This window comes from Astyanax mexicanus, chromosome 1 (assembly GCF_023375975.1).
Source record: "Astyanax mexicanus isolate ESR-SI-001 chromosome 1, AstMex3_surface, whole genome shotgun sequence".
Taxonomy (NCBI): Eukaryota; Metazoa; Chordata; class Actinopteri; order Characiformes; family Acestrorhamphidae; genus Astyanax; species Astyanax mexicanus.
In genome coordinates this window covers 128,312,771-128,334,334 of record NC_064408.1, presented here as the reverse complement: position 1 = coordinate 128,334,334, position 21,564 = coordinate 128,312,771, and the positions used below count along the sequence as shown (strand labels likewise).

The 21,564-nt window shown below is 37.2% G+C and overlaps 1 protein-coding gene across 2 annotated transcripts in view; it reads left to right on the top strand.

Annotated features, from left to right (window-relative positions):
• LOC125785055 (beta-1,4-galactosyltransferase 3-like) overlaps positions 1-21,564 on the top strand; it is a 56,982-nt gene continuing 35,418 nt past the window's right edge. For both annotated transcript variants that reach the window (XM_049469148.1, XM_049469147.1), the window contains exon 1: positions 1-125. The gene's annotated coding sequence lies outside the window, so the exon portion shown is untranslated. The remainder of the gene's footprint in view (positions 126-21,564) is intronic.

The window sequence follows — 21,564 nt, the reverse complement described above, 5'->3', positions numbered from 1 at the left end:
ACTCGGTAATAAGGAGCGGAGCGGCGGAGGGAGCGCGGCAGTGAGCGGAGCAGCGCGGGGACTCCGGCGGGCAGCGGCGCGCTGAGCAGCGGGGCGGATCAGCGGAGTCAGCGTGGAGCGGAGCGGTAAGCGGGGCCGGGGCTCGGCGGGTGTTTATGGGGGTTATAGAGGTGGTTATGGTGGTATCTGTAGCTGCGGAGCTAACCCGCTAGCCTAGCCGGGCTGGGAGCTGCCGCAGCCCGCGCCGCTGTACCGCGCAGTTTCGGGGTAAAACCCGCGGAAATCCGGGATAAATTGTACTTATCTGTGTTTTAAACCGGAGCAGAGGGGTTTATACTGAATCTGATCCGGATTAACCGCTGTTTAGAGCTGTTTATACACTCCTGAGTCCTGAACTCGCTGTAGTTTAGGGTAAACTGATTCAATGAGTCGGAATCAGTGATTCAGTTCTGCGACCCCCCTCTGTTTACATCTGATTATTTACCTCTTTGATTGTGAGGCTGTGTGATTGTGAGGCTGTGTGATTGTGAGGCTGTGTGATTGTGAGGCTGTGTGATTGTGAGGCTGTGTGATTGTGAGGCTGTGAGGCTGTGTGATTGTGAGGATGTGAGGATGTGTGATTGTGAGGCTGTGTGATTGTGAGGCTGTGTGATTGTGAGGATGTGAGGCTGTGTGATTGTGAGGATGTGAGGCTGTGTGATTGTGAGGCTGTGTGATTGTGAGGATGTGAGGCTGTGTGATTGTGAGGATGTGAGGCTGTGTGATTGTGAGGCTGTGAGGCTGTGAGGCTGTGTGATTGTGAGGCTGTGTGATTGTGAGGATGTGTGATTGTGAGGCTGTCTGATTGTGAGGCTGTCTGATTGTGAGGCTGTCTGATTGTGAGGCTGTGTGATTGTGAGGCTGTGTGATTGTGAGGATGTGTGATTGTGAGGATGTGAGGCTGTGTGATTGTGAGGCTGTGTGATTGTGAGGATGTGAGGCTGTGTGATTGTGAGGATGTGAGGCTGTGTGATTGTGAGGATGTGAGGATGTGTGATTGTGAGGATGTGTGATTGTGAGGATGTGTGATTGTGAGGCTGTGTGATTGTGAGGATGTGTGATTGTGAGGATGTGAGGCTGTGTGATTGTGAGGCTGTCTGATTGTGAGGCTGTCTGATTGTGAGGCTGTGTGATTGTGAGGATGTGAGGCTGTGTGATTGTGAGGATGTGAGGCTGTGTGATTGTGAGGCTGTGTGATTGTGAGGCTGTGTGATTGTGAGGATGTGAGGCTGTGTGATTGTGAGGATGTGAGGCTGTGTGATTGTGAGGATGTGAGGATGTGTGATTGTGAGGATGTGTGATTGTGAGGATGTGTGATTGTGAGGCTGTGTGATTGTGAGGATGTGTGATTGTGAGGATGTGAGGCTGTGTGATTGTGAGGCTGTCTGATTGTGAGGCTGTCTGATTGTGAGGCTGTCTGATTGTGAGGCTGTGTGATTGTGAGGATGTGAGGCTGTGTGATTGTGAGGATGTGAGGCTGTGTGATTGTGAGGCTGTGTGATTGTGAGGATGTGTGATTGTGAGGATGTGTGATTGTGAGGCTGTGTGATTGTGAGGCTGTGTGATTGTGAGGCTGTGTGATTGTGAGGCTGTGTGATTGTGAGGCTGTGTGATTGTGAGGCTGTGAGGCTGTGTGATTGTGAGGATGTGTGATTGTGAGGATGTGTGATTGTGAGGCTGTGTGATTGTGAGGATGTGAGGCTGTGTGATTGTGAGGCTGTGTTATTGTGAGGATGTGAGGCTGTGTGATTGTGAGGATGTGAGGCTGTGTGATTGTGAGGCTGTGTGATTGTGAGGATGTGAGGATGTGTGATTGTGAGGCTGTGTGATTGTGAGGATGTGAGACTGTGTGATTGTGAGGATGTGAGGCTGTGTGATTGTGAGGCTGTGTGATTGTGAGGCTGTGTGATTGTGAGGCTGTGTGATTGTGAGGCTGTGTGATTGTGAGGCTGTCTGATTGTGAGGCTGTCTGATTGTGAGGCTGTCTGATTGTGAGGCTGTCTGATTGTGAGGCTGTCTGATTGTGAGGATGTGGGCTGTGTGATTATGAGGATGTGGGGCTGTGTGATTGTGAGGATGTGAGGCTGTCTGATTGTGAGGCTGTCTGATTGTGAGGATGTCTGATTGTGAGGCTGTCTGATTGTGAGGATGTGGGGCTGTGTGATTATGAGGATGTGGGGCTGTGTGATTGTGAGGATGCGAGGCTGTGTGATTGTGAGGCTGTGTGATTGTGAGGCTGTGTGATTGTGAGGCTGTGTGATTGTGAGGCTGTGTGATTGTGAGGCTGTGTTATTGTGAGGATGCGAGGCTGTATGATTGTGAGGCTGTGTGATTGTGAGAATGTGAGGCTGTGTGATTGTGAGGCTGTGTTATTGTGAGGATGCGAGGCTGTATGATTGTGAGGCTGTGTGATTGTGAGGATGTGAGGCTGTGTGATTGTGAGGCTGTGTGATTGTGAGGCTGTGTGATTGTGAGGCTGTGTGATTGTGAGGCTGTGTGATTGTGAGGCTGTGCGATTGTGAGAATGTGAGGCTGTGCGATTGTGAGAATGTGAGGCTGTGTTATTGTGAGGATGTGAGGCTGTGTTATTGTGAGGATGTGAGGCTGTGTTATTGTGAGGATGTGTGATTGTGAGGCTGTCTGATTGTGAGGCTGTCTGATTGTGAGGCTGTCTGATTGTGAGGATGTGGGGCTGTTTTATTGTGAGAATGTGAGGCTGTGTTATTGTGAGGATGTGTGATTGTGAGAATGTGAGGCTGTATGATTGTGAGGATGTGAGGCTGTCTGATTGTGAGGATGTGAGGCTGTGTGATTGTGAGGCTGTGTGATTGTGAGAATGTGAGGCTGTATGATTGTGAGGATGTGAGGCTGTGTTATTGTGAGGATGTGAGGCTGTGTTATTGTGAGGATGTGAGATTGTGAGGCTGTGAGGCTGTGTTATTGTGAGGATGTGAGATTGTGAGGCTGTGTGATTGTGAGGCTGTGTGATTGTGAGGCTGTGTGATTGTGAGGCTGTGTGATTGTGAGGCTGTGTGATTGTGAGGCTGTGTGATTGTGAGGCTGTGTGATTGTGAGGCTGTGTGATTGTGAGGCTGTGTGATTGTTTGATTGTGAGGCTGTGTGATTGTTTGATTGTGAGGCTGTGTGATTGTTTGATTGTGAGGCTGTGTGATTGTTTGATTGTGAGGCTGTGTGATTGTTTGATTGTGAGGCTGTGTGATTGTTTGATTTTGAGGCTGTGTGATTGTTTGATTGTGTGATTGTTTGATTGTGAGGCTGTGTGATTGTTTGATTGTGAGGCTGTGTGATTGTTTGATTGTGAGGCTGTGTGATTGTTTGATTGTGAGGCTGTGTGATTGTTTGATTGTGAGGCTGTGTGATTGTTTGATTGTGAGGCTGTGTGATTGTTTGATTGTGAGGCTGTGTGATTGTTTGATTTTGAGGCTGTGTGATTGTTTGATTGTGTGATTGTTTGATTGTGAGGCTGTGTGATTGTTTGATTGTGAGGCTGTGTGATTGTTTGATTGTGAGGCTGTGTGATTGTTTGATTGTGAGGCTGTGTGATTGTTTGATTGTGAGGCTGTGTGATTGTTTGATTGTGAGGCTGTGTGATTGTTTGATTGTGAGGCTGTGTGATTGTTTGATTGTGTGATTGTTTGATTGTGTGATTGTTTGATTGTGAGGCTGTGTGATTGTTTGATTGTGTGATTGTTTGATTGTGAGGCTGTGTGATTGTTTGATTGTGAGGCTGTGTGATTGTTTGATTGTGAGGCTGTGTGATTGTGAGGCTGTGTGATTGTTTGATTGTGAGGCTGTGTGATTGTTTGATTGTGAGGCTGTGTGATTGTGAGGCTGTGTGATTGTTTGATTGTGAGGTTAAGTGTGGTTTTGAGATTCTGAGAAAATGTGGGGTTGTGTAATTGTGAGATTTTGAGGTTGTGAGATTCTGATGCTGTGGGATTCTGATGTGAGGTTGTGAGAGGTTGTATAATTGTGAATTTTGAAGTTTTGAAATCGTGAGAGATAGTGAGGTTTCACGATTGTGAGGTTGCGAGAGTTTGGCGTGAGATTCTGAAGATCCGAGATTTTAGGATTAGAAATTTTGACGTAGTGAGAGTGTGTGGTTTTGAGAATCTGAAGTAACAAATTATCATAAAAGTAAAATAAGTAAAACGAAAGAAATAAACAAAAATAAAGGATGGAAAAAAGTAAAAAACAAAAGGAAGAACAAAAAGATAAGAGTTAAAGAAACAAATAAACAGTAGATACTGTGTTTAATCAGTTTTAGACTGTTCCTGAAAGTGATTGGACTGTAAGAACTCGGTTTAATCAGAATTAAACTGTTCCTGAAAGTGATTGGACTGTAAGAACTTGGTTTTTATCAGGTTCAGACTGTTCCTGAAAGTGAATAATAATGAACTTCACCCCACCTCAGCAAGTAAACTCATTGGTCGATATTTAGGTCCGTAGAAGTGATTAAGGTCGTGTGTTTATATTGTCTGATAACTCGATCAGATAAATGTTGTAACAGTTCTTCTGTTTACTCACAGATTCTACAGTTGAGTTAGTAAAATGTTTTCTAACTGATTGATCTGAAGGTAGGAATGATCTAATCACCTGTGCAGAATAGAGCTGGGTGATGAGTAATCAATAAAATCAGTTTCGAATTTAAATTTAGGAAAATGTGTTTTTATGACAATTGATTTTATTTCAGTTTAAACGAATGCTTATCAGCTTTAAGCTTTTCAGATCTAAGTGATTGGACTGTAAAACTTTGTTTTATCAGATTTAGACTGTTCCTGAAAGTGATTGGACTGTAAGATTTATATATAAAGATGAAAAGATGTGCAGACAGGCTAAAATGTAGAGCAATAAAACAAAAAGATAAATAATTGGAATAATAAAATATAAACACAGTTAAAGGATTAGAGGACTAAAATAACACCACAATGTAAAAAAAAAAAAAAGTAAATGATGGAACTAAAATAAATATTATTATTATTATTATTATTATTATTATTATTATTATTATTATTATTATTATTATTTATTTATTTATTATTATTATTATTATTATTATTATTATTATTATTATTAAGTTAAAAAAGTATTTAATAAAAGGGAGGGATGAAATAAATAAAATTAAAAAGGTCAAAAGTGAAACCAGTAAAACATAATATTAGATAAATAAAAAGACAAAAATATAAAATATAAAAAAATGTAAAGCAATAAAACAGAGATAAATAATTAGAGTAATAAAATATAAACACAATTAAAGAAACAGAGAACTAAAATAACACCACAATTATAAAAAAAAAAAATAATAAAACTAAAATAAATAATTATAAAAAATAATTATTTAGAAAATTATTTTAAAAATGAAATTAAAAAGGTCAAAAGTGAAACCAGTAATATATAAATAAAAGGATGAAATGTATAAAATAAATAAAATACATTGGATAAAGGGTAAAACATAAAATTAGTTAAAACAAAAATAAATAAAAAGGTAAAAGGAAAAAATGAAACTAAAACTGTTACAGGCTGCCTGTAATATAATATTTTTAAATTATTAGAGTTTCACATTTTGAAGTAACTTTTTAATGATATTCTATTTTTTTTAGATGCATTAGTGTACGTTTAGAAGTGTGTGTGTGTGTGTGTGTGTGTATAGAGTGTGTGTGTGTGTGTTTTTTTAGGTAGTGATGTGTGTGTCTGTAGGCTATTACAGTACATTGTTAGTAATTACTAATTGTCCGGCTGTAGTTTCGTCCCCCTGAGCGTGGGCTATTGTGTGAGGAGGTATCTGTGTCATTGTCACTAAACCTCCTCCTTTCATCAGTGTGAAACTCCTCCCCCTCCCAGCTTATTCACTCTATATAACCCCCCCCCCCCCCCCCCCTTGGCACTCCCAGCACTCCCAGCTTACAGACCCAGTCAGCACAGACTGACCAACCGGTTCAACCACTGATTACCATTCAAACCAGGAGACACATCTATTAAAACCATTACCAATCCTATCTGTACTTTACTGGAGTAATTATTTTACATTTTCACACAATTATCTTTACTTTCTATTTTTTACATTAAAAAAAATTGCCTTGTTACTCCTATTACATTTTAGCTGGTTTTCATTCCGGCTTCTCATCATTTAATAAAACCTCTATCCAGATAAATCTCTACATCCAGATAGAGTGAATCTAGGTCTGTCACGATTACAATTATTTTTTTTACGAATGATATTTTGTCCCAGAAATTATTGCGATAAATGATGTTGTTGGCATTTTAAGACAATTAAATGGCACTAATATAATGATAACATAATATCATAACAAAGGAATTGCACCTTTTTAAAGACCATAAACTTTCCATTTCTGTTCACACACCTAATTTTGGAACCGCACCTAATTTTGTGAAGCCCCGGTCTGTCCCAGCTGGTCCACATTGGACCAGCTTAAAGACCCTGCCTCAACCTTCACTCGAGAAATACGCTGATGATGAATGTGACATTTAAAAAGCATGTTCAAAAAAGCAAGTCCACTAATTCCTTTATGCATGTTCAAATAATAGATATTTATGACATAAAAAAATCACTCCTGTTACAGGAACTCACTCCTGTTACTGGAACTCACTCCTGTTACTGGCACTCACTCCTGTTACTGGCACTCACTCCTGTTACTGGCACTCACTCCTGTTACTGGAACTCACTCCTGTTACTGGCACTCACTCCTGTTACTGGCACTCACTCCTGTTACTGGCACTCACTCCTGTTACTGGCACTCACTCCTGTTACTGGCACTCACTCCTTTTATTGGAACTCACTCCTGTTACTGGCACTCACTCCTGTTACTGGAACTCACTCCTGTTACTGGCACTCACTCCTTTTATTGGAACTCCTGTTACTTTTTATGTTTTGAGTAACAGGAATAAAAGTAACAGGAATGAGTTTTTAGCATAGAATTAGCAAAAAACATTAAAAATAGCTAAATGGCAGCTATGCTAATAGCATGAGGACTCCGAGCACATTCTAGTGATTTCCCCGAAATTTGTATTTTAAAACTAAACCAATAAGATGTAAGAGTTAATTTAGGTAACAGGACTGAGTGTCGAGATTGAGCTCCTCAGTCATCGTTACAATAAGATCAAATATACAGAAAAAAACTAATGAGGAACTTTTAATTCAGATCCTCCCATGATCTTCAGAAGAACCAGCTGATGATGTCATTTCCTGTTGTAGAATGTTCCGGATGTTTCAGATGATCAGGGTAATGTGTTACGGTAACAGGACTGAGTGAAACCACAACACAGGGACACAACTAAAATTTGCATTTTAGCTTAAATATCATGGATTTATTATGAAAAACATATATATTTTTGGAGTCGCACAACAATGCAATAAAATACATCTCTGAAGGATTTTAATAATTATATTTCATGGTAAAGTTTATAGTTAGAGAGTGGGAACAGGTAACAAATGCTATTTTTTAGTGTTCTAAGTATTTTTTATTAATGTTTTTAATTATATGTCTTACATTATCAATTAGATCAATGTACAAAACACTGAGTATAATAATAAAATGTATTTTAAAGTTATTTTGTGTGCAGATTTGTACATGTAAGTGTGTGTCGTGTGTGTAAGTGTGGGGAAGCTGGTGTTTTGGAGGAGAGTGTGGGCAGGAGGACAGAAGGACAGGGGTGAGGGGTGGGAAAGTCCTTGAGGTTGTTTGGAGTAAAAGACAAAAACACACACTGTGGGAACCTGTATTTACCAGGAACTGAACCAGCTGTCTCTCTAAACACAGGTATTGTGTGTTTTGAAGTGTGCTTTTTAATTATTTTAAATGTTCTGTATTGTAAATTAATACTAAACTCATTTAAACTACGAAGAACAACATATGAAATTATTTACTAAACAAAAAAAGTGTTGTTTTATATTTTACATTCTTCAAAGTAGCAGCTCTTAAAGAGTCACCTGGAATTCAGGCTTTCAGTTAACAGCTGTGCTGAACTCATCAAGAGTTAATTGCTTGAATTTCTTGTCTCTTAATAAAGTGTTTGAGAGCATCAGTTAAAGTAAAGTAGTGAAGAGGTAGAGTTACAGGTATACAGTGAATAGTGAATATTTGAGTAATGTTTGAATCCAGGTTATGAGAAGCAATTATGAGAACTACGCAACTAAATAAAGATTTAAAAAATATTTTAAGCAAGGCAAGTTTAATTGCATAGGACATTTTTTAATACACAATGTCAATTTAAAGAGCTTTACCTGAGCAATAAAAGCATCAAAAAATAAAAACAAAAGTGCATTGGAAAAAAAAAAAGAATGGAAACTGGAGGGGTATAGTGGGTGTAGTAAATATGTAGTGAGTATAGTGTGTTTAGTGAGTGTAACTTGAAATAATATATCTTTTTTTTTAATTCAGTGTTTTGTCATTTCGCCAAGAGTAACGTTATCACGAAAAAAAACTTAAAATATCGTGATGATATGAAGTTTCCTCAAGTGGAATCACCGCGAAGACCATCAAAACTGTTAAATGATGATGGAACTAGCACTCATCAGGGCCGGCCCAGGAAAGTATAGAAGAGTGAGGGTTTCCAGTTTGTTTTTAACACTTTTAAGTTACTACATGATTCCTTATGTTTTCCTTCAAAGTCTAATAGATCACTTTACTAGAAAATTGTAGAACATTACTGTACTGTATAATAATAACACTGTAAATGTAGGTATTGTGATGTTATACACTGAATAGATGAAGATAGAGCTACAGAGTATATAGAGCAGGTCCAGCTTGTGTGTTTTGTACTGGTTGTTATGCAAAACCCAGTCAAATACTGGTGTCAGCTGTTGGTAGGGTGTACTGGCAGCTTGTGGATACTGGTTCTGACTGAAGCCTGAGGAGCTTTGGTTCTTTAGTTCTGTTAAAAACTGATCCTGTTCTTCACTGGGCAGTAGAGACAGTTACTCCAACAAAAGCAGGATGATCTCAAATACTTTTGGCTTTATAATGTAGTTCTTGTCGCTGAATGCAATCAAATCCTGACAGAAGTGTTCTAAAATTTAGTTCAGACATTATTTTCTCAGAAGGACATCTGAGAACAATATTCCACATTTCTACTCAGTGATTAAACTCTTGTATCTGGACTGCGATTGTAAAAACTGGAGGACCATTGAATTTTAGGCTTCTTTTTTCGGTCACATGACATCAGGAGCGTTCAGTAGCTCCTCCATTTCCACTCATTGTTGTGTTTTTAACATGGATCTCCGTGGAAATGCGTGCCCAAAGTGTACAGTAATTACGGTGCACGGCAGTGGACAAATACCTATTTTATTAAAGGTGAGGAGACGAAACTCAGAGATGTGTGTCCGGACGGGACTAAAATTACCGGAGGAACACGGAGTTAAAAAAAAAACAGTTGCTAGTAAAACGCCTTTCCTGTAAACTTTCTACTCTCTACTGTTGACTTAATTAAGGAGAAGCAATAAATGATTTGATTCAGAGTTTTTTTTTTTTTTTTTTTTTTTTTTTTTTTCACCAGCCTTATTTTATTTGAATAAAATGTACTCTGGTTTGTTTCAGCTGGTGTGAAAACAGTATTCATGCTTTACTCTCTGATTCACGCTTTTAAATCCCAGAAAAAAACGCTCTAATTTACCTACATTACTAATTTAAAAAGTCATTTAAATTCCTGATTAAAGGGCTGATTACTGGTGTTTTGCTGTTTTCTCCGGTTTTGAGTTGAGCTCGGCGCTGACTCAGCTCTTGATTGGTCCAAATGTGAGACAGCATGCGGATGGGGGCGGGGCTGGTGATGTCATGGGCCCTGCATCAACCTTTATTTTGACTCGGAAGTACATTCAATGTAGCCGAGCTCATTTACAAAAACAGGGATTGACATGACAAAGATCAAAAAATAATATCTAAATAAATAAAATAATAAATAAAATAATATCTAAATGTAATTGTTTTAAAATAACAGTAAATAAAATAAAAAATTGATAAATAGAATTAGAATACAAAAATATATAATAAAGTATGGTTAAATTGATAAAACATGAAGATCAAAAGAAGATAGGATTAATACAACACAATTAGTTAAAATTAGTTAAAATTAGCTAAAACTAATAAATAAAGGAACAAAAAAAATAAAAGCAATAATAATATTTAAAATAATAGTAATAATAATAAAACAAAACAATAAAAAATAAATTAAATTAAAAAGTTATAATACAAGACTATTAAAAATTATAAGAATTAAATAAGGAAAGAAATAAAAAGGAAATAAAGAATTAAAGAAGAACTAAAATAAAAAATTAAAGATCAATAGTGTGATTGGTTGGTTGTGTGATCTGGTTGGTTGATTTGGGTTAATTTTAAGGGAATTCTGTAGCTGTGATATTTGATTGGTTCTGTGATTGTGTGTGTGATTATACCTGTAAACTCGTTTAGAGGCAGGTAAGATCCGGGTGTCCTGGAGACGAGTGAGTCTCGCTCAGGGTTCTCCTGTGGGTTCTGCGTCAGGTAAAGCCGGGCTGTTTGTTTGATCCCCGTGGAGATGATCACCTGGATACTGAGCACCTGCACACGTTACTATAATATTCAGAGACTCACACTGAACATCTCTATTATCTGTTCATCCCTGTATATGTATCTCTGATTTACATTTACCTCACCTTTCCCAGGTGAAGCTGGTTTACTTGATATTTACCTCACCTTTCCAAGGTCAGATGAAGCTGGTTTACCTGCTGTTTACCTCACCTTTCCCAGGTCAGGTGAAGCTGGTTTACCTGCTGTTTACCTCACCTTTCCCAGGTCAGGTGAAGCTGGTTAACCTGCTATTTACCTCACCTTTCCCAGGTCAGGTGAAGCTGGTTTACCTGCTGTTTACCTCACCTTTCCAAGGTCAGGTGAAGCTAGTTTACTTGATATTTACCTCACCTTTCCAAGGTCAGGTGAAGCTGGTTTACTTGATATTTACCTCACCTTTCCAAGGTCAGGTGAAGCTGGTTTACCTGCTGTTTACCTCACCTTTCCTAGGTCAGGTGACGCTGGTTTACCTGCTGTTTACCTCACCTTTCCTAGGTCAGGTGACGCTGGTTTACCTGCTGTTTACCTCACCTTTCCTAGGTCAGGTGACGCTGGTTTACCTGCTGTTTACCTCACCTTTCCTAGGTCAGGTGACGCTGGTTTACCTGCTGTTTACCTCACCTTTCCCAGGTGAATCAGGTAGACCTTACTTTAATCTCAGCTTATCCAGACTTTTGCAACGTTGCATGTTGAAGCAGGGTTGTCTCACCTGATTCAGGTGAATCTGTTTCTAAGGTGAAGCAGCTCTATCTCACCTTTCTTTCTCAGGTGGGTCTGTCCTGTTGTTTCCAGGTAAAGGGAAGTTATCCCACCTCACCTCCTCAGGTAAAACTGATAAGGTGATTTGACTAAAGGTGATGATGTCTCACCTTTCCTAGGTGAGTTTCAGTTTTACCACCCGCAGGTGAAGCAGGTAAAAAAAGTATTTATATAACACCACATTATTTAAAGTTAAATCAGTACTTTTCAAAATAGTTAAATAATAGAGCCAGAGTTTCTGTTTAACTCATCTTTAGTTTTTGGTTAACTCCATAAATAGTTATGCTAACCCTAAAAAAGAGTTAAAACGTAACTTTAGAAGAAGATTAGTCGATTGGTGAGACTATTTATTATTAAATTATTATTCAGGCGGAGGTTAACTTGTGTTTTTGATTCCAAATTCAGGATAAAACATCCCTGCTTATGTCCTGACAGTGTATTTTTATTTTTTTTGCATTGCGTGGGAACTTTCTTATTTTTTTTAAGTTGCAGTTCTCAGTGCATTGTTTCATTTTTATTACTTACTTATATTTAGAAGATTTATTCATTTAATTATAAACAAAATAAACTTTATATGCAGAAGAAAAAAGTACAAATGAAAGGGAGCAGAAAGAAGAAAAAAATTGTATAATATCTGCCCGCTTTTATCCCAAAAATAATTTTGAGCAATAGTTATTTTTCCCAAAAAAAACAAAAAGTAAACAAAAACATAGTTTATATAGTTACACATTATACTGTTTCATATTTTTTATACCAACACTTTGTCACAATTTACATACAGATTATGGTAACTTGCTCTTATAACCTATAACATGTTAGTGAGGCAAAGGACCATTATATAAAATATCAAATATAATGTAATACCCAATGGTATGGTAGCCCTGGTGGGCAAGACAACACACTGATGGTAAGATAAGATTGGGGACACGCCCATTATGCAAATTATCAAAAAATTTCAGTTAATCGGGCAGATTTTAATACAGATTTTAATATCTCCTCACCATTTTCCGATAAAGGAGAAGTGAAAGCTAAAGCAGGTGAAATGAGTTTAGCATACTGTTCTCTCTGTTCTTTGAGAGGTGAATCTTCAGGTGTTTTCATGTTTTTTTGGTTCACATCCAACAAGGAAAAAGTGAAATATGCTGCTACTTTATCTCTCAGTCACTAAACTAATGCAGATATTTTAGGTATGAAAGCGCCTCAGTCTTGCTTTTCTCAGGTGAAGGAACTTTATTAATTAGCTTTCTGTGTTTGATCCTTATTTAAATTGCGTAAAATGATTACAAATTATTATCCTGGTGAATTAATCTGTTTACCCTCCCCCGCGGCTTTAGTTCACCTTTCTCAGGTTGAGCACACACCCGGTGCTCCCGCTCTGACGCATAATAAATTAAAGTGTGAGCTACTCTTTTGGCTCCTTCCCGGCCTGTATTTACCCTGCAGTGCAGAAAGCTGACGGGTTCAGGTAAACCCGGACGCCGAGGCTCAGGTTCCGCATGTTCATTCAGTTCTAACGAAACCTAATAAAGCAGAGATCCCTGAAAACCAGATCCTGGAACTAAATCAGATTTCATCTCCGATTTCCTCAATCTGCAGCGTCATTCACTCTTAAAATAAATAAAGGCGCTCCAGCTGGTTTCTTCAGGAGTGTGTAGAGGAACTGGGAGTGCATAACCGCGCTGATCACACCTGCTGTAGTTACAACTGTGTTTTAGACCGTAGTAAACTTCCAGAATTAAAGTTTTAATATTTTAATAAAATAATTTGTACGGTTTAGAATTTTGAGAGTTAAAAAAAGAGTTGCATACTACCAGAAAAGTCTTGTTATTATGGTCAACAAAGTCATTGTGGTTGCTCTGGTGGCCTTTGTGAAGGTCATGGTTAATTGTGGTTGCTGTGGTGGCTGTTGCCATGGTTATGTATGTTGTGGTCACTGTGACGGTCATGGTTGATTGTGGTCGCTGTGGTGGCCTTTTTAAAGATTACTGTTATTGTGGTTGCTGTGGTGGATATTGCCATGGTTATGCTGTAGTGGTTGTTGTGATCATTGTAATTGTTTTGTGGCTGCAAGGGGTGGGCGATATGGCCCTAACATAATATCACAATATTTCAGGGTATAATATTGTTCCCCATATTCAAAAATGTTGGCGATATTGTTGTGTACGATACGATATGCCACAACCCTAGTGGTTGCTGTGGTGTCTATTGCCATGGTTGTGCGGTTGTTGTGGTCATTGTGATGGTCAAGGTTTTGTAGATGTTGTGGTTGCTGTGGTGGCTTTTGTGAAGGTCATTATTATTGTAGTTGCTTTAGTTGTTCTTTAGACCATTGTTATGGTTATTGTTATTGTGATGTTTTTGATTGTTGTGATGGTGCTTGTTGGTATCATGGTTATTCTATTGAGGTGGTGACCATTGTGTTGAAGCTTGGTGGTGGCCATTGTAATGGTTATGGTTATTGTGGTGTTTGTGATTGTTGTGACTGTGTTGATTGCTGTGGTAGCCATTGTGATTGTGATAGGCTTAGTGGTGGATGTGGTTATTGTAGTTGTAGTGGTGGACTTTGTGGTGGTTGATGTGGTGGCCATTGTTATGGTCATGGTTATTGTGATTTTTTTTTTGATTGTTGTGTTGGTAGTTGTGATGGTGTTTGTGAGTGTCGTGGTTATTATATTGATGTGGTGATCATTGTGTTGAAGCTTGTTGGGATTGTTGTGGTGGTGATTCATGTGGTTTACTGAGTTGATGGTTGCTTGGTCATTTTGCGATTGCTGTGATTTGTGATTGTGATCTCATTGTTGTGGTGGTTGCTGTGGTGTTTGTGGTTGTGCTGATTGAAGTTGTGCTGATTGGTTTTGGTATTGGTTCCAGTGTAAAACTATAGAATCACTGGTCTATACTCCACCTCTGGGCTTTTATTTAATGTTAGTGATAAATTACTGAACCGTGTGATTGCGCACTATAGGCGTGAGTAAACGGTGGGTTTGGTGGTGTTTCCACGTCAGGGTTGTGGTTTCTCGTGCTGGAGTGTCTCAGCAAGTGTGTAGAGCTCTTGCGTAAAGCTTCATCTGAAGTGTTTACTCGCCCGCTCTGAATCCTGCTGCAGATCCGTCAGCGGGAAGGCTGAGGGAGGGGGCGGGGCTACAGGTGGAGAATGATTAACCTGTGGAGCTGGATCTGCTGACGGAGTTTCTGGAGGTGTGGAGGCTCTGGGTCTGCTGTGGCTTTTGGGTATTTGCTTCACAAATATCTCCTGCCACGGTGCACCAATCCATCCTACCAATCACAGCCCTCCCTTCCTCCCTTCCTGCATCACGCTCTGTCGCTTTCTCACTCCTTCTTTTACCTGTTTTAGAAGCATTGATGAATGAATGGTTTTAATTCAAATATTTATTTAACACTTAACCTTTTTAACATCCCAGAAAATCAACAAAGCAGAATGTGTATTTGCCGTCATCTTAAAGCAAAATATACAGTCTTTGGATTAACCAACCATTGCTTAGTAGGTAGTTTTTGAAAAGATGGTGATTTTTTTACTTTTTTAAGTCTATGCATATAGAGTATAAAAATGAACTTAAACCTGCAGTTTGTCGACTGTTTGATACCCAGTGCTGCCAGGGGAGTTAAAAAAAAAACAAATCCTAATATTAAAGGAAAGACTGCAGTATGACTTCAAATAAATAATTCATTGTTCTAAGTAATTTATTAAGCGCTTTTTTTTTATAAAATGGATAAAAACTGTATAAAATGAAGAGATCACTTCAGTTTCTGAATCAGTTTCTCTGATTTTACTATTTATAGGTTTATGTTTGAGTAAAATTAACATTGTTGTTTTATTCTACAAACTACAGACAACATTTCTCCCAAATTCCAAATAAAAATATTCTCATTTAGAGCATTTATTTACAGAAAATGAGAAATGACTGAAATAACAAAAAAGATGCAGAGCTTTCAGACCTCAAATAATGCAAAGAAAACAAGTTCATATTCATAAAGTTTTAAGAGTTCAGAAATAATCAATATTTGGTGGAATAATCCTGTTTTTTAATCACAGTTTTTTTTCATGCATCTTGGCATCATGTTCTCCTCCACCAGTCTTACACACTGCTTTTGGATAACTTTATGCTGCTTTACTCCTGGTGTAAAAATTCAAGCAGTTCAGTTTGGTGGTTGGATGGTTTGTGATCATCCATCTTCCTCTTGATTATATTCCAGAGGTTTTTAATTTGGTAAAATCAAAGAAACTCATCATTTTTAAGTTGTCTCTTGTTTTTTTCCAGAGTTGTAGAGTGTTTATTGTGTGTTTATTTGAGTGTTAATGAGCTGATGTGAGTCAGAGTTCTGGTATTTCTCTGTTATCAGGCAGCTGTTAAAGATCTTCAGCGTTATCTTTCACTGTCTAGCCTTCAGGATATTTTTATATACTGTAGAGCTCATCTGTTAATCATTGGCCTTTATACTATGCCCTCAAATTTCTTACGAATGATTAGACTTATCATTCGTTTGTTTATTGAATTATTACGGCCTGTTTGGTTTTCTGTGGCATTGGCGGTCTGTTATTGTTGTAGTCAGTGTTTTTGTGGTCAATGTAAAGGTCATTGTGTTCGTTGTGGTAGATAAAGTGCTGTGATCGTTACTGAGGTTGGTGTGATGGTCCTTGTGGTGGTGGTTGTTGGGGTAGTCTTCGTTGGAGTGGTGGTCTCTGTTGTTGTGGTGGTCCTTTTTTATTTTGTGTGATGATCATTGTGATGGTGGTATTTGGGGTGGCCATTGTTTTGCTTGTTGATGTGATCGTCAGTGTGGTCATCAATGTAGGGTTGTCATACAGTGGTTGTGAAAGTTTTTACGGTGGTTACAATGATGGCTGATAAGGGGATGGTCCTTGTGGTGGTGGTGGTGGGGTTTGTGGTAATGGTGGTTGTTGGGGTAGTCATTGGTTGCGCTGGTGGTGATGGTATTTGGGATGGTCATTGTTAACCTTGTGGTGGTGGTCCTTATGATTGTCTCTTTTGAATTGTGTGGAGAATGAAATGGTGATGGGGTGGTGGTCCTTGTGGTGGTGATACCTGATTGTTGTTATGGCGGTCCTTATGGTATTTTGTTCCGTAGTTAATATATTGGTGGTGTTTGGGGTGGTCAAGGTTGTCACACGGTGGTTGTGGACATTGGCGCAGCAGATGGGGTGGTCATTGTTTGATTGTGTGGCATTCCTAATGGCCTTGTGGTGGTGGTTATGGGGTAGTTCTTGTTGGAGTGGTGGTATCTAATCATTGTTGTGGTGGTCTGGGTCAGCTGTGGTTATGGGGTATTTCCTTCACAAATTCCTCCTGCCACAGTTTCTTACCATGTTCGATGTGTTGGTGGTATTTGGGGTGGTCATTATGATCCTTAATGTGGTGGTCTTCAGTGTGGGGGTCATCAGTTTGGTGGTCATTGTAGGGTTGTCATACGGTGGTTGGTCCTTGTTGGAGTGGTGGTCTTTGATCGTTGGAGTGGTGGTCTGGATCAGCTGTGGTTTTTGGGTATTTGCTTTAGAAATGTTTTATGTCTTTGTGGTATTTGAGGTGGTTGCTGGGTGGTTATTGTAGGGTTGCACTGTTTTGTATTAAGTGCCATATTCAATGTGATGGTTGTATTTGGGGTGGTCATTATGATCCTTGACGTGGGGGTTGTCAGTGTGGTGATCATCAGTGTAGGGTTGTCATTCAGTGGTTGTGGAGATTCTCGCGGCAGATGGTGTGTGGGGTAGTTAAAATTGGGTTGGTGGTCTCTGATCATTTCTGTGGTGGTCCTTATGGTAGTCAATGTAGTGGTTGACGTGATTGTGGTATTTGGGGTGGTGGTTGTGCTGGTCGTTGGTGCTTGTGGTGGTTGTCTTTGTAGTTTGAATGGTTAGTATTGGGTTAGTGGATGTAGATATGTACTACATCATTCTGCCAGAAGAAGAGTGTGCAGATTTTTGCATCCAATTAATATCTATAAAAAAAACAAGTTTAACCCCTTAAAATACCTTAAAGTCCTGAATCTTTAAGGGCTTTAAAATTTCCTACAAAACACTTTGAGAAGCTTCCTGTTCACTTTCTACTTCACTTAATAATTCCAGATCAGTAACAATCAATCAGGAATCAACCCAAATTCTGCAGGTTTGAAAACAGACATAAAAACTAGACAAACATAACGGCACTAAAAAATTTTTTGTTACCACTTTAAAATAAGATCTTTATAAAGGGTTTATAAATGGTTTACAATTAGTTTATTTATTTATGGTTACTAATTTGGTTTGATTTGCCTTACAAATCATTTATACTGAGTTATAACACATACGTAGAAAGGAAAACAATGACCTGTTGTTTGCCAAATAGTGAACCCACAGCCGCCTATATCAGTGTTATAACTGATAATTAGTGATTTTTAATGCATTTACAACCTAATTAGTAACCATAAATCAATAAATAAATTAATTGTAAACCATTTATAAACCCTTTATAAAGATAGTCTTATTTTAAAGTGGTACCCATTTTTCATGTATTTTCTATTACAATTCCAATTATTATAAAAAATCCTCAAGATTAAGTGGTGTAATGTCAGGCAGAAAATTGACCAAAATTCTGGCCTGATAACTAGGGGTGGGCGATATGGCTCTAAAATAATATCACGATATTTCAGGGTATTTTTGCGATAACGATATACTTTCATTCATTTCAGGAATATAGTATAATAGTATAACAGAATAATCATAATGTGGCAAAATAAATAATATAGCATAAAATAATATAATGCAGCAAATCATATTGCAGAATATTTAGTGCATGCATATAAACTGCAAACTAAAACAATTATACAATAAATACACCTAAAGCTTCACAGTAAATAATAGACTACTTTTAAGACAGAACAGCCCTATTATCACCATATGGATTTTTAATATCATGATATTTCTGTGTCACGATATATTGTATACCATATAATATTGCCCATCCTTACTGTTAACTAATTTACATGTAAACTTCACATCACTGTACACACCTGTATCAGAACCATCAGTCTGTAAAAGATAAGACTGCATGGTGATCTCTGTTTCAGGCTGAGGGTGGATATATGTGGTGAAAACTGTGATTATCAGGATGATAATAATAAGAACAGAAGAAAGGAGGGAGCAGATGTTGAAGATGAGACTGATGACCCATAACAGTGACAGTGACTCTGCTATAGGGGACGTGATTGACAGCTTATAGTGATAGGTTCGCTCGGCTGCTCCTCAGCACATGTGCTCCAGATGTTGAGCTGGATCCAGAGTTAAGCTCCTCGGCGTCGCTCAGCTTCACTCAGGAATCTCCAGCCTGAATTCTTCTTCCTCTCGCTCACTTACTTACTCTCGCGCTACTGCTCACACTCTCTAATACTACGTTAAATAATAACAATTGCAGAGCAAGACTAAAAATCCATTTCCTGGAATTTCCCGTTTAAAAGGTCCAAATTTGACTCAATTTGATAAAATTCTATATCAATATTGATTAATTTAGGAATATTTAAAATTAGAGGTTTTGTTCAGAAATTAAAGAGATTTGTTAAAGAACTAATGTTGTAATTGTATAATCAACACTCCTAACCTACCACTGTTATTACTATTAGTGTTAAGATTAAGAATTAACTGTTAAGATTACTGTTACATTAATGATTTATTATTATTATTATTAAAGGGTTCGTAACACAATACCAGTGTACATATAATTTAAGCATACATACACTTGACTGTGATTCTCATTCATTTTCACATAATGTCAGAATCATAAAAGAGCTTGAAAAGGCTTTGAATCTATTAAAATCATGATATTTCAGGGTATTATTGCCATAACTATGTTCTTGCCAATATCATATTTAATTAAAAAAAATGTTAAGAATATATTACTCTGACAAAATGAATATTTAATAATATGTTTTATTTTGTATAAACCTAACCGTTGTATACATTCAGTAGAAACAAACAGGAAAAAAATATAAATGTTTGTCTGTTTACTAAACAGTAACTTACCAAAATAATGAACTGATAATGTAGAAAATAACGAACGTGTTTGTAATAAAGAAATTTCTGAATTTCTCTGTGATATTTCCATTTTTTAATAATAACAATTTAAGCATATTTATTTTAAAATGTAAAAATGGATAGGGTAAAACCTGTGGTGAAGAATATTGGTTGTTAAATTCTGTAAATCTGACACCAATAAATCAACAATAATTTCAGATTTTTGCTTATGTAGGTGTATTTTATCCTCTTGAGTAACACAGATGCTTTGAAGTATCGTAGTGAATTGTCTTATATTTATTAATTATTATTTATTATTATTATTAAAAAAAAGTTTTTTTTTATTGACACTAAAATCACAATATTTCAAGATCATAACTATGTACTTGCCAATATGACATATAATAATAATAATAATAATAATAATAATAATAATAAAATCAAGAAGTACTGCAACAAAATAAATAACATTTTTATTTTGTATAAATATAAGCGTTTCATTTATTCAATAGAAACAAACAGAAATATATATATATATATATGTTTGTCTGTTTACTATACAGTTGTCTGTTTACTATACAGTAACTTACTGAAATATGGATCTGATATTGCGTAAAATTTTGAAATCTAGAAATCTAAACACTGACTAGTTGGAAATAATGAATCTGTGTGTTTGTAATAAAGTAATTTATCATTTTTTTAGGATATTTCAATCTTTTAAATACATTTAAGCACATTCATTTTTAAATGTGTTTAAATGTATAGGGTAAAGCTGTGGTAAATAATATTAGTTGTTAAATTCTGTAAAATCTGGCACCAATAAATCACAAATTTCTGTTTTTTTGTTTATTTAGGAGCATTTTTTCCTCTTCAGTAACACAAATGTATCATAGAAAATTGTCTTCTATGTTTTGTGATATATGACTTTATATGATTTTACACAGCAGTGCTCAAAGGAATTACATTTCGGTGCAACGGCCCAGTAGTTGGGAGAAAAAAACAGCAACAGTAATATTTTTTAAAGTGCAAGTAGAGCAATATATATGTATATTAGTATATACAACTATGCATATCCATCATATACACACTGTACATATACGTAAACAAACTATATATGCACCCATATATATAATACCCATATATTGCACATCTAGAAGCAAAATATTAATATTGCACGAGTGTTATTATTTTTTTCTGGTGGTTAACAGTCTAATGGCATATAAGAAAACCATTTCCCTGTTCTTTTCCCTGTCTTTTTCTAAAAATAGTGAGTTTGTGCTGAAAACAGTGTGTTTATAAACTGGGGACATATTTCACGTCCTCGAATCTGTTCATTAGTTTCTTATACCGGTCCTCACAGTGCTAGGATTACAAGAATGCACACACACACACACAGTTAAGCAGGCTTGTGTACTCATGCATGCATTTATATATGTTGTATACATATTCTTGTTCACTGGAGTGTGTATATATTGTATAAAATACATATGAAGGTAGAATTAAAGCCCTGAGGGCAGCGATTGTGCTGCTTTATATCGTGACCCCAGAACTGTAGTGAGGAGGAGGAGGAGGAGGTTATAAAAGTATAACGTCTGGATTTGATGAAGAGCGAGTCGGACATGCTACTGATCTCGCTCCAGGATTTCTGAGGGAGGAAAGAAAGAAAAGACCCGAATTCTTCAGCTCATCTTTTTATATTTATCTTCTTTCTGAATCTGTTTCTCTATTCACTCTTTATCATAACAAAAACCCACCTTTATTACAGTGCTAACTTCTGCTAGCGCTGCTATGGGATGCTGGTAGTGTGTTAGCACAAAGCTAATAGTAGCATATTGAGTAATATATAGTAGTTATAGCTTTTCTGTATTTTTAGAAACAGAGCCTATAACAGAGTTTTGCATTATCTGAGAATCTTCCCAGAAATTATTGCGATACACAATATTTTTTTTTATCATTTTAAGACTATTAAATGCCACTGACATAATGATAACAGAATAGCCAAAAAAAACAACTATACACTTTTTATACGCAACACAATTTGAATTAATTATTTATTATAAGTAGTTTGGGAATTATATACTTATTTCTTCAATTATTTTTTAGTCCACACTGTGTGTATGTGTGTGTTATCATCGAGTCACAGTTATTGAAGCATGATTG